The sequence below is a fragment of the Monomorium pharaonis genome, chromosome 5 (genome assembly GCF_013373865.1).
Source record: "Monomorium pharaonis isolate MP-MQ-018 chromosome 5, ASM1337386v2, whole genome shotgun sequence".
Classification (NCBI taxonomy): Eukaryota; Metazoa; Arthropoda; class Insecta; order Hymenoptera; family Formicidae; genus Monomorium; species Monomorium pharaonis.
Window position 1 is genome coordinate 19,321,028 of NC_050471.1, and position 13,177 is coordinate 19,334,204.

Below are 13,177 nucleotides of genomic sequence, written 5' to 3' on the forward strand. Positions count from 1 at the left end.
AAGATTAACTGTCATTACATTTATTTAATTCATATAATCTCTATGGCAGTCGACAAAAACATTATAAACGGTTAATGACTAATACAACCCAGACAGCACACAATATTTATGATAAATATTTATAAATATTTATTTCTATTTTTTTAAATTTTTTCTTTATGTATATAAAATATGTATAAAATATTTATATATTTTATACATATTTTATATACATAAAGAAAAAATTTAAAAAAATAGAAATAAAATGTATATAAAATATGTATAAAATATATAAATATTTTATACATATTTTATATACATAAAGAAAAAATTTTTATTCAACGTATTATTAAAATATAGACTAAATATTTTATACAATATTTATGATAAATAAGAAATAAAGATTTGTAGTAATATTTTGTAAATATTTATAAATAAATATTTCAAAAATATTTTTATAATGTTTGTAATAAATCTTTATAATCTGTCAAATCTAAGACCACAAAAATATTTATAAAATATTTGGATAAATATTTATAGAATATTCTAATAAATATTATAAATATTTTGTAAATATTTTATAAATATTGTATGCTGTCTGGGAAATGTCTTTCTTAATACTGTTGGATTTGTTTGTTTTTATTTGGATTTATTTGTATTGTCAATATTAAAAAATGTAATTAATGGAATTACCCCGAAGAAGAAATGATAGTAATAATTTGCAAAACAATAAAATTATATTATTACATCGCTACGTTTATGTTAATTTTATTAAATCGTTTGTTTATTTGTAAATAAATAATTTTTAATATTAGTAAAGTTTAACAACATTCACAAAATATGTATTAAATATTTAAAATATTTCTTTAATCTTCATGAATTTTAAAGCAGTACGCCTGTTTCAATTTATTTATTATTATTTTCTTCTATTTTTATAGTAATTTCTTCCTTTTCTCTCTAAATTCTCTTATAATTTTTTTAGAAAAATTATAAGATTTTTAGAAAAAAATTTTGATGCAGTTTAATTAATGTATAACGAGATTGAATAAGTAATTGATATAGATGTTATTTTATCGACAAATTCAATCTCAATCATAAAAATATTTTTATCCATTGCCGTAGAGATTTATCATATGAACCAAATAAATGTAGTGACAGTTAACCTTCTGAAAAAATATTATTAATTACACGAAGAAAACGTTAAAACTGTTTTATTGTGATATTGATACTTTTGATATTGTATACAATATCAAATTCAAAAAAATTGTTAAATTTTTAATAGTTTTTCGCAAGTTTAATAATATTTTTTATAAGAAAATAAATATTGATATCGATACATAGTATATATATATTAAAATTTTTAATAAAAACATTTTGAATTGTTTTTATAACAAATTTATTATGAATGAACAAAATTGGTTTCTTAATGAAACTTTTATGGCATATTCGTTTAATAATTTATTGAACAAAGATGTTATTGTCAAATGCACTTGAAAGCACCTTTATCACTACCATATCCCTGAGCGCACGAAATTCTAGCCCTGTCATTCGTAATCTTTAAACTCTTATTTGAAAATTATTACAACTTCGACATTTTTGTATTAAAATTTTCTTCTCAACTTGTTACAAAAAATTTATTATTAAAAAATCTCGCGCCAGTTTAGATACACTCTATATGTCACTAAAGCGCTGCCTCTTTTCCTTTACTCAGTAATAGTTTTCATAGGCAATGTGCGATTCAGTAGTATATGGTCTAAGGCTGTAATTTACACACACACACGCACGCACGCACGCAACTACAGATATGATCCGTGTTACGACGTGTACTAATCAATGGACCAAAAATGACTGACCATGCGAAGACCTTACTAACGCTCTTCATCAATGGATCTTGCCAGCAACAAATGACGCGAAATATTGATAGAAGTCAAAATACGCATTAAACGGATTATCACGTTACGAGTGCATTTTCCTGCTAATATTCATAAAGTTTTACAGTTTTATGATGACAGAAGCATAGAATATTGTCGAATGTTCGGAAGCACTGTTATCACCTTTGAAGAAAAACAAACGAAGAAAAATAAACGATAAGTAATAACAAATAAATATTGCCTGCTTTCTTTTTATGAGACACACATCACATAGGTTGTCATACTCTAATATAATTTGCCATAGTTAAATGGAATATGATATACAGTATGTGTATAATACTTAATCTGACAAGAGATAGGATATTTCCCAAACACAGTTGATATATAAATAATACAGTGTCGTTGTATATGCTTTCATATTACCACACAATGGTTGCGTTCAACCGAGTAGTGGTGGAAACTGTTGTAAGGTTTTCTACTGAACGCTACGTAGCGGCTCATACTTTTATGTTTGCTAAACAGTCACCATTTTTTTCATCATACTAAAAATATGCTCTTTTTAGAACAATATCACTGTTTACAGGTTATGAATGTGCATTATGGTCGGTGCCTTGACGATGGCATCGTTTTATGATAAAAGTGCGTTCAAAAGAAATTGCAAACTGTTGGGAGCGCAGTATAAAGTGCTCACTGAGCATTTTTTTTCCGCTGAACGCAGCCATTGGACACGTTCGGTAAATAAAGCGGATCAGAGAGTGTTCAGTGATTCTTCACTATGATATTGGTTTCTGCTTCTAAATCCAACGAAGAACTAAAGGCAAGAACGAATCATATTAGAAAATCACGAAGCGCTCACTGATCCGCTCCGTCTGCTGAACGCGCCCAATATAACAAATTTCAACAGAGCTACTGAGGTTACTTTTCAGCAACATATACAGACGACACCGTGTAACACATGACTAAAATGCTGTGTACAATTATGTCAACTTCTGTCATAATCAGAAACAGTTGGAAAGCACTGTGTCGTACACTGTGTTACACAAGCTGCTTTCCATTTATGTTAAACTGAGTCACTCAGTAATGTGAGTATTTATACTCAGATAGTGACGTTATTTCTCAGTGATTTAAAAAACATGCAAGTGATCACGCTTATTTTGATGACAAAGTTATCGCATACATAACTTCACTTTTGAAGTGAGTATGCAAAATTCAGTAAAGCACACAGTCCAGAAATTGCTCAAATTGTAGGAAAAAAACTCAGTTAAATCTCACTCGTCAAAATAAAAAAAGAACGTGCATTCAACTGAGTTATGACATCACAAGTCAGAATTATCTGAGTTTTGATGTAAATGGAAAGCAGCTACAGTGTCGCCTGTGTACGTTGCTGGAAATTATGCTAAGCAGCTGTGTCGAAATGTATCGTGTTATGTAATAGAAAAGCAACACTGTGTTACATTGTGTCAATTGTGTCGCTTGCCAAAAAGCACTCATAGTACTTATGAACCCGAGCATGCCATGTGTATGGCATAAAATGTTACGCTCTCCCCACTCTGCCCTGCTTATACGCGCTCCGAGAGGCATCTTTTGCTGCGAAGAGTATAATATATTATAAAACAATATATAAGAGCAATTTATGAGTCTATATGTTAATATTGTAATATTGTATATTGTAATATTATTTAAACAAAATTTTGTCAGTGGCTATACTTCCAAAAACGTCCATGCTCCAATTTGTTTAATTCAAATTTTTAAATGTTTTTTTATCTAAAAGAAACCTATTTTTTAAATTAAAATTAAATCGAAACATGGGCGTTTTCGGAAGTTTCACCAAAATAGTATTATTTCAAAATCATATTAATACATATAAACAATAAATTAAATTTTCCGCTTCTACATGTAAAGCGTAAACAATGAAAAATTGAAATAATTATAAAAGTTTATGTAAAAAGCATTACATAATTAAGAATTTATCCCATTTCATAATCATATAAATATACGATTGTTTGTGAATTTAATTTGCTTTTCATTTATCTTTTGAAATATATAAAAAAAAAATAACAAAATGTTTATAACACTGTTATTAGTATAAAATATTTTTATACACAAAACTGATTTATTTTATGTTAATAATATAAAAACTTACGTTTAACCGGTTTACTGGCTAATAATTATGTATTTTACACAATAGTTTATTTGCAAGGAATTTTTTGAGCTTTATGCAAATCCGTTGAAAATTGGAAGAAATATTCATAGTGCACATATATGCGTCATTACTAGTGAACTGGTTAAAATTCGTAATGACTAATGTGCAGAACATATTAATACACACTGATTGAATTTAACAAAATGCACGAAAACATTCATTAAGGGTAGTTTTCATGAAATATTTAAGGAAATTTCAAGCTCTATTCTCTCTCAACATAAGTATAGTTACAGAATAAAGCCTTCGACACACGATACGATTTTTCATGCTAGATCGCATACAAGGCGTCTTATTATCCTCATTGGATTACGATTGGTGACATAATCATTCGAGCCAATCAGGACACGTATTGATATGTCTCGTATGCAATCTAGCATGAAAAATCGTATCGTGTACCGAAGGGTTAATTTCCGAATATTAACGCCGTTCTAATCTAATTATTATTTTAAAAGTTACGGTTATTAGAAAAAATCCAATAAAATTTTGTGGTAAATTTTGTTTTTCAACGCGTTTTTTTGTTTTTAAATAAAATACATTTATCAAACAACTTTTTAAAACTCTTTGCTTTAAATTTTACGTTCGTCATCTTGTAAATTATTGATATTTTTATAGAGATCGATGAAATACTTCATAGCCGAGAAAAACGGCGTTTCCAACAAGGAAAAGCATTTGTTTATAAGGCTCCTGTGACGATAACTAATTCTAAGATACTCCGTGGGCTGCTGCAAGCTGTTTTTTCCAAAATCTGACGAGAATGTTCCGAAGGTCTCCGCAACAGGAAGAGAAGGAGAAGGATTAAAAGAAAATAATAGAAAATAAAATTTTGAAGAAAAAAAAGAGAGAAATGGACAATGTATATGTGTACACAACAAATAGCAGAGAAAAGAACGAGAGGAAAATAATAAAGAGAAAGACTGGGAGAGAGTGTGTAGAAAATGGACGTGAGAGAATAGAATAAGGAATGCTATAAATTTTTTGTGTACGTTCTTAACTATCCTATGTACGTAGACTAAATCTATTTTTGGCAATGTTGATTAGGTATACGACACGTTAAATATTACGATTACCATAGGTTGATGCACTGGCCATAGTATTATGCGCTACGTAAGGTCGCTTAATACCCGTCTCTTGAACGTAGTTATCTGTACAGTTCTGGAAAAACGGCGGAGACCCCGGCCTATTACACTTTCGTTATTTCACTACACATGCGGATCCGGATTAGAGAATAAAAAAAAAAACAAGTTAAAACCTACACATAATGTCCTGAAAATACTGTAACCGAAATGTACGCGTAATTTTCAATTATTTAACTCCGTTGTTTTGTTCGAATTTAATGTATGTACAGTCATCATATTAAATAAAAAAAACTCTAAAAAAATTGTTCTTTTAAGAGAAAATATTAACAGGCAAAATTATCAAAGTTATTAATATAATATTTGCGGGAAAAAGACTATTGCTCACGAGTGCGAGGAATGGACGCACGAATTGAAGGCGAGTGCGTTCACTCACATGAGTGAACAATAATCGAGCCGCACGAGTTGCACATATTATTTTTTGTTACATGTGCGTCGAAAGTGATTCTTTTCGTGACCCTCTACCGGCCGCAAAGCCAATTGTTCACAGATAGTTTTCTCGCACAGATTTCTTCACCAATCGGTGAGTAAACAACAATAATCAAGCGTACGGGAATAATCGTGCAGAAATCGTTTTCGTACAATTATTCCCGCACGCTTAATTATTGTTGCACATCTGCCCCTTCATTCCCACACTCATATCGTATCACAGGCACGTCATTTCGCAACACGAATACAGCAATTCTCAACGCTTTATTGCTTTCGCAAACCTAAGCCTAGATAACTTATCAATTCGTGTCGCACAAACATCAAACATCATGTCATCATATCAAAGCCGCATTAAATTTGAGCATAGTAAAAGTAAAAATGAATACCAAAATAATCATAACATCTGAAACTCCCACAAGTGACAGCAAACTTACATCTTCAGACATCATCCAAACAACGAAAGAAAGTACAGAGAATATTTTGCCACAGAAATCAAAAGATAAATATAAATATTTAAATGTTTACAACAAGTTTATAGACTAAAAAGCTGAAAACAAAATTAAATCACTCTCTGAAAATGCAATGCTGGGCATTGCATATGACATATTTTACGAAAATATTACAAACTCACGTATTATCGACTTTTGTTGCTTTCCATTTGTCTGAAAGTGAGACTGAGTCACTCAGTAATGTGAGTATTTTATACTCAGATAGTGACGTCATACTCAGTGATTTAAAGAAACATGCAAATGATCACGCTTATTTTAATGACAAAATTATCTCAATATATAAACTCACTTCTAAAGTGAGTATGCGAGACTCAGTAAAGCACACGGTGAAATTGCTCAGATTGTAGGAAAAAACTCAGTTGAATCTCACTTGTGAAATTGCAAAAGGAACGTGCATTTAACTGATGAGTTATGACGTCACAAGTGAGAATTATCCGAGTTTTGATGTAAATGGAAAACAGCATTTATATTACAACATTAACATTCATAAATATGAAAAATTCATTGCATTTCTCAAAAAGCAAGCACAAGAATTTTTAAACAAAAAGTCGAAAATTTTAACGATAGCTTTAGTATTATTATTATTCTTAAGCTGGGTATACACTTAGCGAACAAACACCGAACGAACAGCGAACGCGAACGTTCGTTATTGTTATTCGGCAAATGTATACGCCAAAGCGAATGCGAATAGAATGTTCGATTCGCGTTCAGCTCGATTCCCTCATGAGGCGGTACATCAAAGAGAGTTCATGCGCGAATGACAATAACAAAAGTTCGCATTCATTGTTCGTTCGGTGTTCATTCGCTAAGTGTATACCCAGCTTTATACTTAATATATAGGATGTTTCTTAATGACTGTCCCAACTTTTTACTATGGGAGATGGATTATCTACTGCAACCTTAGTATACACATGTACGACATATGTCTGTGCACAGGCCGTACATGTGTGTATTAAGGTTGCGGTCGGTAATCCCATCTGTTATAACAAAAAGTTAGGACAGCCATTAAGAAATGCCTTATATATATAGTTCATAAAAATAAAAAATTAATTTCCTAAATAATTTTTTATTTATTACTAAAATATTTTATTTATAATTATATAGAAGTAGTTTTTTTCATTTGCGGAGAGCTTCGTCCCCCACAGACCCCTCGCTCTCAATTTTAAACCCTCCATCTTTTGCTCCAAACCCCTTCTCGCCTCCATTTTCTATGCACTCATAACAAAAAATAGTATGTGCAACTGGTATGAATCAGCTATTTCTCGTACGGATAAATGTATTCAGTATTGAGAAATAGCAGATTTTCTTCACTTGTAACACAATATACTATTTTTATTACAAGTGTGTAAAAAGTGGTAAAGGCGAAAGAAAGGTACGAAGGAAAGAAAGGCAGGCGGGTTTAGGGTGATTCTCTGCAAATAAAAAAACTTTATTTTTAAATAGTTTTGTAACAAATAAAAAATTGTTTAATATTTATCTTTGTAAATATGTATGATCAAGAGCTTTGTCAAGGATTTTTAAAATTGCTTCTGTCACCAAAACTTTTGATTTTTTGCTTTGAAATTCTTGTGATTGTCTTTTAAGAAATGCAATAAATTTATCATAATTATGAATGTCAATTATTGTTGATATTTAGAGTGCTTCTTTATATCGATGATGTGACTGATGTCTTTGTTGAGTAAATTAACACGAATTGATAGGTTAGCTAAAATTTGGTTTGCAAAAGCGACGAAGCGTCGCTAATTCTGTAAAAGTTCGTATACATTACTATATGCGTACCGTGAGTGTAATAATGAAGGCAAGCATGCAAAAAACGAGAGAAGTATACGGAAATGTATTAATTAGAGATCCTATAATAAGAGTTGCGACAATCCAAATAAAAAATGGCGGATAAAAAGAGATAAGCAATGTTTGTTGCATAAATGCATGCGTAGAAAGAACGGGATACGTGACACAGGCCAATATAGCAAAATATAATAATAAAAGTTTGGAAATAACCGGATATTCAACTCCTTTCTGCAATAATAAATCTACAGATGAATATATATTTAAAGTTTTTCCAAAAGATCCGGTGCGTCGAGCCTAATGGATTAAGAACATGAAAATTAGACACCAACTGACAACATACATTTATGTGAGGTGAGATTAAGGCCGGTATTCATAGTCAAATCTTATTTCAAGATCGTCTCAAGCAATGTCTTAAGGGGATGCTGGAGATGGGTCTGTTTTACCAATTAAACGCGATTATTGTTTTTCTAAAAAATCTTTTTGTTGATTACACAGAATTAAAAATCCTTCTCCAGAATTAAAATATAGACACTAACGGAGTGCGCAGTACACAAGTTTATATGAAAAACGAAAAAAATTAAAAAATTACAGTTTTGTGATCGATTCCTGTAGTCGACTCGTGAAAATATTTACTACATATAAAAGTTTTAGACTTTGTACGTTCAAAACAAGCGTGCCTCGCACATTGCATTAAAAGAAAGAACAATTCTGTGCTTTTAGAAATGAGCCTAGACGCTTCAGTATAATGATTTCTTTTAATGAAAATCTTGTATGTATGTGTGAGTGCGGATTCGGAAAAAGTCGGTAAGTAGAGTAATATAAAAAAAAATTTTTGTTTCTTGATATAAAATCCAATTCACAGATTGATATTAATATGTGTACTTTAATTCTAGAAAAAAATTTCCAAATCTATAAAAGAAATATATACGAAATTTTATTAATGATGTGCACGAATGACTCTACATTATCGACCCCAATCAAGTTTGAAAAGCAGTCCAGCATCCCCTTAAGATGCTAATACGGCTCTGTGATTGGTTGATGGCATCTTAAGACAGTACTTAAGATGATCTTAAATATAAGATCCGACTATGAATACCGGCCTAAGTGTATTTATTTCATTCTAACTTATTGCACTAGTTCAGAAGTGCAGCAAAAAAGAACATGCTTATTTTCCAAAAATGTACACTACGCTTCAATGATTCGTTCCATTCCTCTAACGAGTTTACATAGGATATATTACATATCCTATGTAAACTCGCTAGGGGGATGGAACGAATCATTGAAGCGTAGTGCACAAAGCTTTCCGAAATGTACCGACTAGATCAAAGTTATCAGACCAATCGTTGGAATCCGATTGTCGCAACTCTTATTATAGAATCTTTTATCTAATATTAAAAATATTAATGTACTGTTCACGCCATCTATTAGCAGAACAAAAATAGTGAACTATTTGTGTGAAATAACTATTTCATAGAAAATTAGTGATTTTTCGAACAGAAAAGAAACAATTAAAGCCTGCGATACACGTTGCTTGTTTTCGTACAGGATTACTTGCTAGATGGAAATACTCTGTCCTGATTGGTGCATTTCTGAAGATAGATGTATATGCACCAATCAAGACAGAGTATTTCCATCCAGCAAACAAACCAGCATGAAAACAAGCATCGTGTATCGCTGGCTTAATAGACGACTTTCTACGCACACGTAACAAAAATAAAATAGTAAAATTAGTAAAAGAATAAAATTCATATTTTGGATCAAGCCCAAATTGAATCAAGGCGAAATTAAATCACGTAGTCTCTATGGTCCGTTTTCATAATATATATGATTAACTAAAAATTAAGATTGATTAGAATTTTAAAATTAAATAAATTAAAGGTTACATGTATACGTGTTCGAAGAACACGCTATCAACGCTAATAAATTTTATCTTTGTTTACAATTAGATCTAATGAACTAAAAAGATAGAATAATGAAATAGCTGATAACATTTTCTTAATTTTTAGAGGGCCAGGGTGTCCCATTATATGTGGGACACCTAGCCACTAAACTAGATACTTTTATTTTAAAAGATCGACATTTTTCTATTAAAATTTTAAATTTTTTCCATGTAAAATTTATAACTTATGTTGTTTTTAGGCTTGTTGCTGGCTCATATAAACCACCCAATCCGATACAGTATGACAGACATCGGAAATTTTTCTCATTTAAACTGATATTTCTAAAGGTTTTTGATGTTCTCGATCACAATTTAGAGATTATCAAAATTTTACACAAAATCAGTACTACCACCATAACTCTAAATCAACAGCAGTTATATTCTTAGGGCAAGGTCTCATGGAGCGGATTACGCCAAAGCGGAACGAGCGGATCACCAATCATGAGATCGTTCTGATAGAACCCTTTTAATAATTCCGTCAAACGGTTCCGTGATTGGTGATCCGCTTGTTCCACTTCCGCGAAATCCGCTCCATGGGACCTCACCCTTATACACAACTTTTGCGTTACCCTGGTGGTCAATTCTGTACCGCCTATCGACAACTATTGGCGTCGTTGCACAAGTTTTTTGCCATATAAAATATCTGCGTATAAAAAACATCGATAGTTGTCGGTAGGCGCTACAGAATTGAGCCCCTGAGCTAATGACGTGGATGTAGAAAGTTTTGTAGCTTCTTGCTTTTCTTTGTTTTATAAATTTAAAAAATTTTGTTTCCATTTTTGTCTGTTTACGAAAATAAAATATAAAGGACAAATTAATTTATACATTTAAATTTGAATTTATGGTAATGTTTTCTTCGTATAAAATATCTCAAAACAAGTGCTATGCACAATATTACAAGATAAATATATATAGTTTAAAAGCAAAAAAAAAAAAAAAAAAAAAAGAAAATCAACCAGAGCTACAAAATTTTCTACGTCCACGTCATTAGCTCTGGGTAACACAAAAGGAAAGTTGTACATAATAATGTTAACTGCTGTTATTTATTTTATAGTAGCGTTTTATAGTAGCGATAGTGTTTTTGTGTAAAATTTCAATAATCTAATCTCAAAATCGTGATTAGTGACATTAAAAACCCCTAGAAACATCAGAATTTAAATTTTGAAAATTTCCATACCATACTGGACCAGGGTGGCTCATACATAAGCTAGCAATAAACTTGAAAATTGTGTGAAAAATGTTGGTATAAATTTAACAAAAAAAAAGTACAAAATTTCAATGGAAAAATGCCAGCCCTCTAAAGATTAAACTTTTAATTAAAAATTATGACATATAGTCATAATTTTTGGTTTAAGTTTATGAAAGTATATTAGTTAACTTAGGGCCAGTTTCACAAACGTCGGTTAACTGCTACGGGAGGTTAATCGACTACCTATCTTTCTCTATATTACTACCTAAGGAGAGACAGAAAATCTATTAACCTCCCGTTAGCAGTTAACCAACGTTTGTGAAACTGGCCCTTAGAAATTATAGATGACCTAACCTCTTAGTTCCTACATATTATGAAAATGGACCTATATGTTGGAATATTAGGTGCATTCAACAGATAAAACGAATCAGTACGCGCTCAATGATTTCTAATATAATTGGTTCTTGCCTTTAGTTTTTCGCTGGATCTAGAAGTAGGAACTAATCATAATAAAGAATCACACTAAGCACTTACTGATCTATTTTGTCTGCTCCACACTTGTTTTTATCGATGATAGGAAAGACTGTAATTAAATCTTTTATCCAGATCTAGCTCAACTTTATAAAATGAAAAAATTTACGCTTATTAAGCTAATATAAATGTATACAGGAGGTAGATATAGAAACTTATTAGCTTTCTTTCCATTTAGACTTACTCTATTAAAGCAAAGCCTCCCTCTCCCATCACCCAATTTTAAAACTAACTACGCAGCAGCAGTGGAGTCAGAAAATTTGTCATGTTTACTATATCTGAGTTACGAGCAAACGTTATCTAACTATTACTTTCTTAAATTCTCACATGTTTCTTGCTTACTAATATAGATAGATAGACAAAAGGGAAGAAGAGAGCGCGCAACTGAGTATCCGTGATAAACGTAATAATGACAACAATGGTCATATATACGTTTCTTATTGCTTCCAGAGTCTTATCTTATAATTACGTGCGAGTATTTGCGCGGACCGAGATATTAAGTACAAGTCTTTACCGAGAGGGTAGAAATTTAGAAATATTAATCTTCGCGCACAGTTCCAGCAGTCTCGTAAATACAATTAGCATCTACAGGTCTCTAATTTAAGGCTCCGCAAGTGTCACCTCTAATCAACATAGACGAAAGAGGTGGCACCGTCGAATTGTGACGTAGTTGCTAGCATTCCGCTTTTTATTCAGGCCCCGATGTGTCCCCTGTTTCGCCAATCTTTTTATAATACCTTTTATTGTCAATTGCTCAAAATTTCTCGTCGTTAAACAAATTGTCATTAAAATGTTGCGTTATAAAATGTGGAATCTTTCACCGAATTTATATAATTCTTTCGTAATAAAATAAATAATGGTAAGTGATACAATTCCTCGCGTAAAAAAGGCATGAAATACAGATTACAATATTAAATTATAAGATTAAAAAATTACTTTAAAAATTACAATGCTTTCTAATTGCAATATTCCTAGATACTTTTGTGCACACGGCTGTACAAATTGCGTTTCAATTGCCAACAATCTGTACTCGGTTTGAAAACTATGTAAGCTAATTGGCTATATGTGGTAACAATTAAATAGTTATTAACCATGGCGGCAATAAATGAGATTGAACGGATAAAAATGCAGTTACTATTAAAAAATGTCAAGAGGCATGATACTGAAAAATAAAATAATCCTACTTTTATATACACTTTGTTCTAATTAAGTTCTATGCACATTATTACATTTCGTGCATATTTGGATATATATGTGTCAAGATGTGTTAACCAATTGGAAACTCCATAATCATTACGATTTATAAATTATATTTTAGGTTATATTTATAATTAAATATAATTATATCTAATATTAGAATAAAATATAATTAATAATTAATTTTATTAATGGCATTTCTTGTTAATGGCAATTTATATAAATCCTCTTTACTCGATATTTGAAAAACGATTCTTTTGCAAATTATTTTAGGCATTTAAATCTATTTTGTTGACAAAGTTATTTTTTCTTATTCATATAATTTTACTATTTAAAGATAAAAATAAAAATAATTTATTTAGCAAAGTTATAATAAATATTGTTTCGATTAATAATATTTTTTTACAGA

At 30.8% G+C, this 13,177-nt stretch overlaps 1 long non-coding RNA gene across 1 annotated transcript; it reads left to right on the forward strand.

Annotated features, from left to right (window-relative positions):
- The first annotated feature begins 475 nt into the window (after window positions 1-475).
- Window positions 476-8,489, forward strand: LOC118645495. The gene is made up of 2 exons (XR_004963196.1): window positions 476-5,733; window positions 5,839-8,489. It is a non-coding gene; the product is annotated as an uncharacterized LOC118645495 (long non-coding RNA).
- The last annotated feature ends 4,688 nt before the right edge of the window (window positions 8,490-13,177 follow it).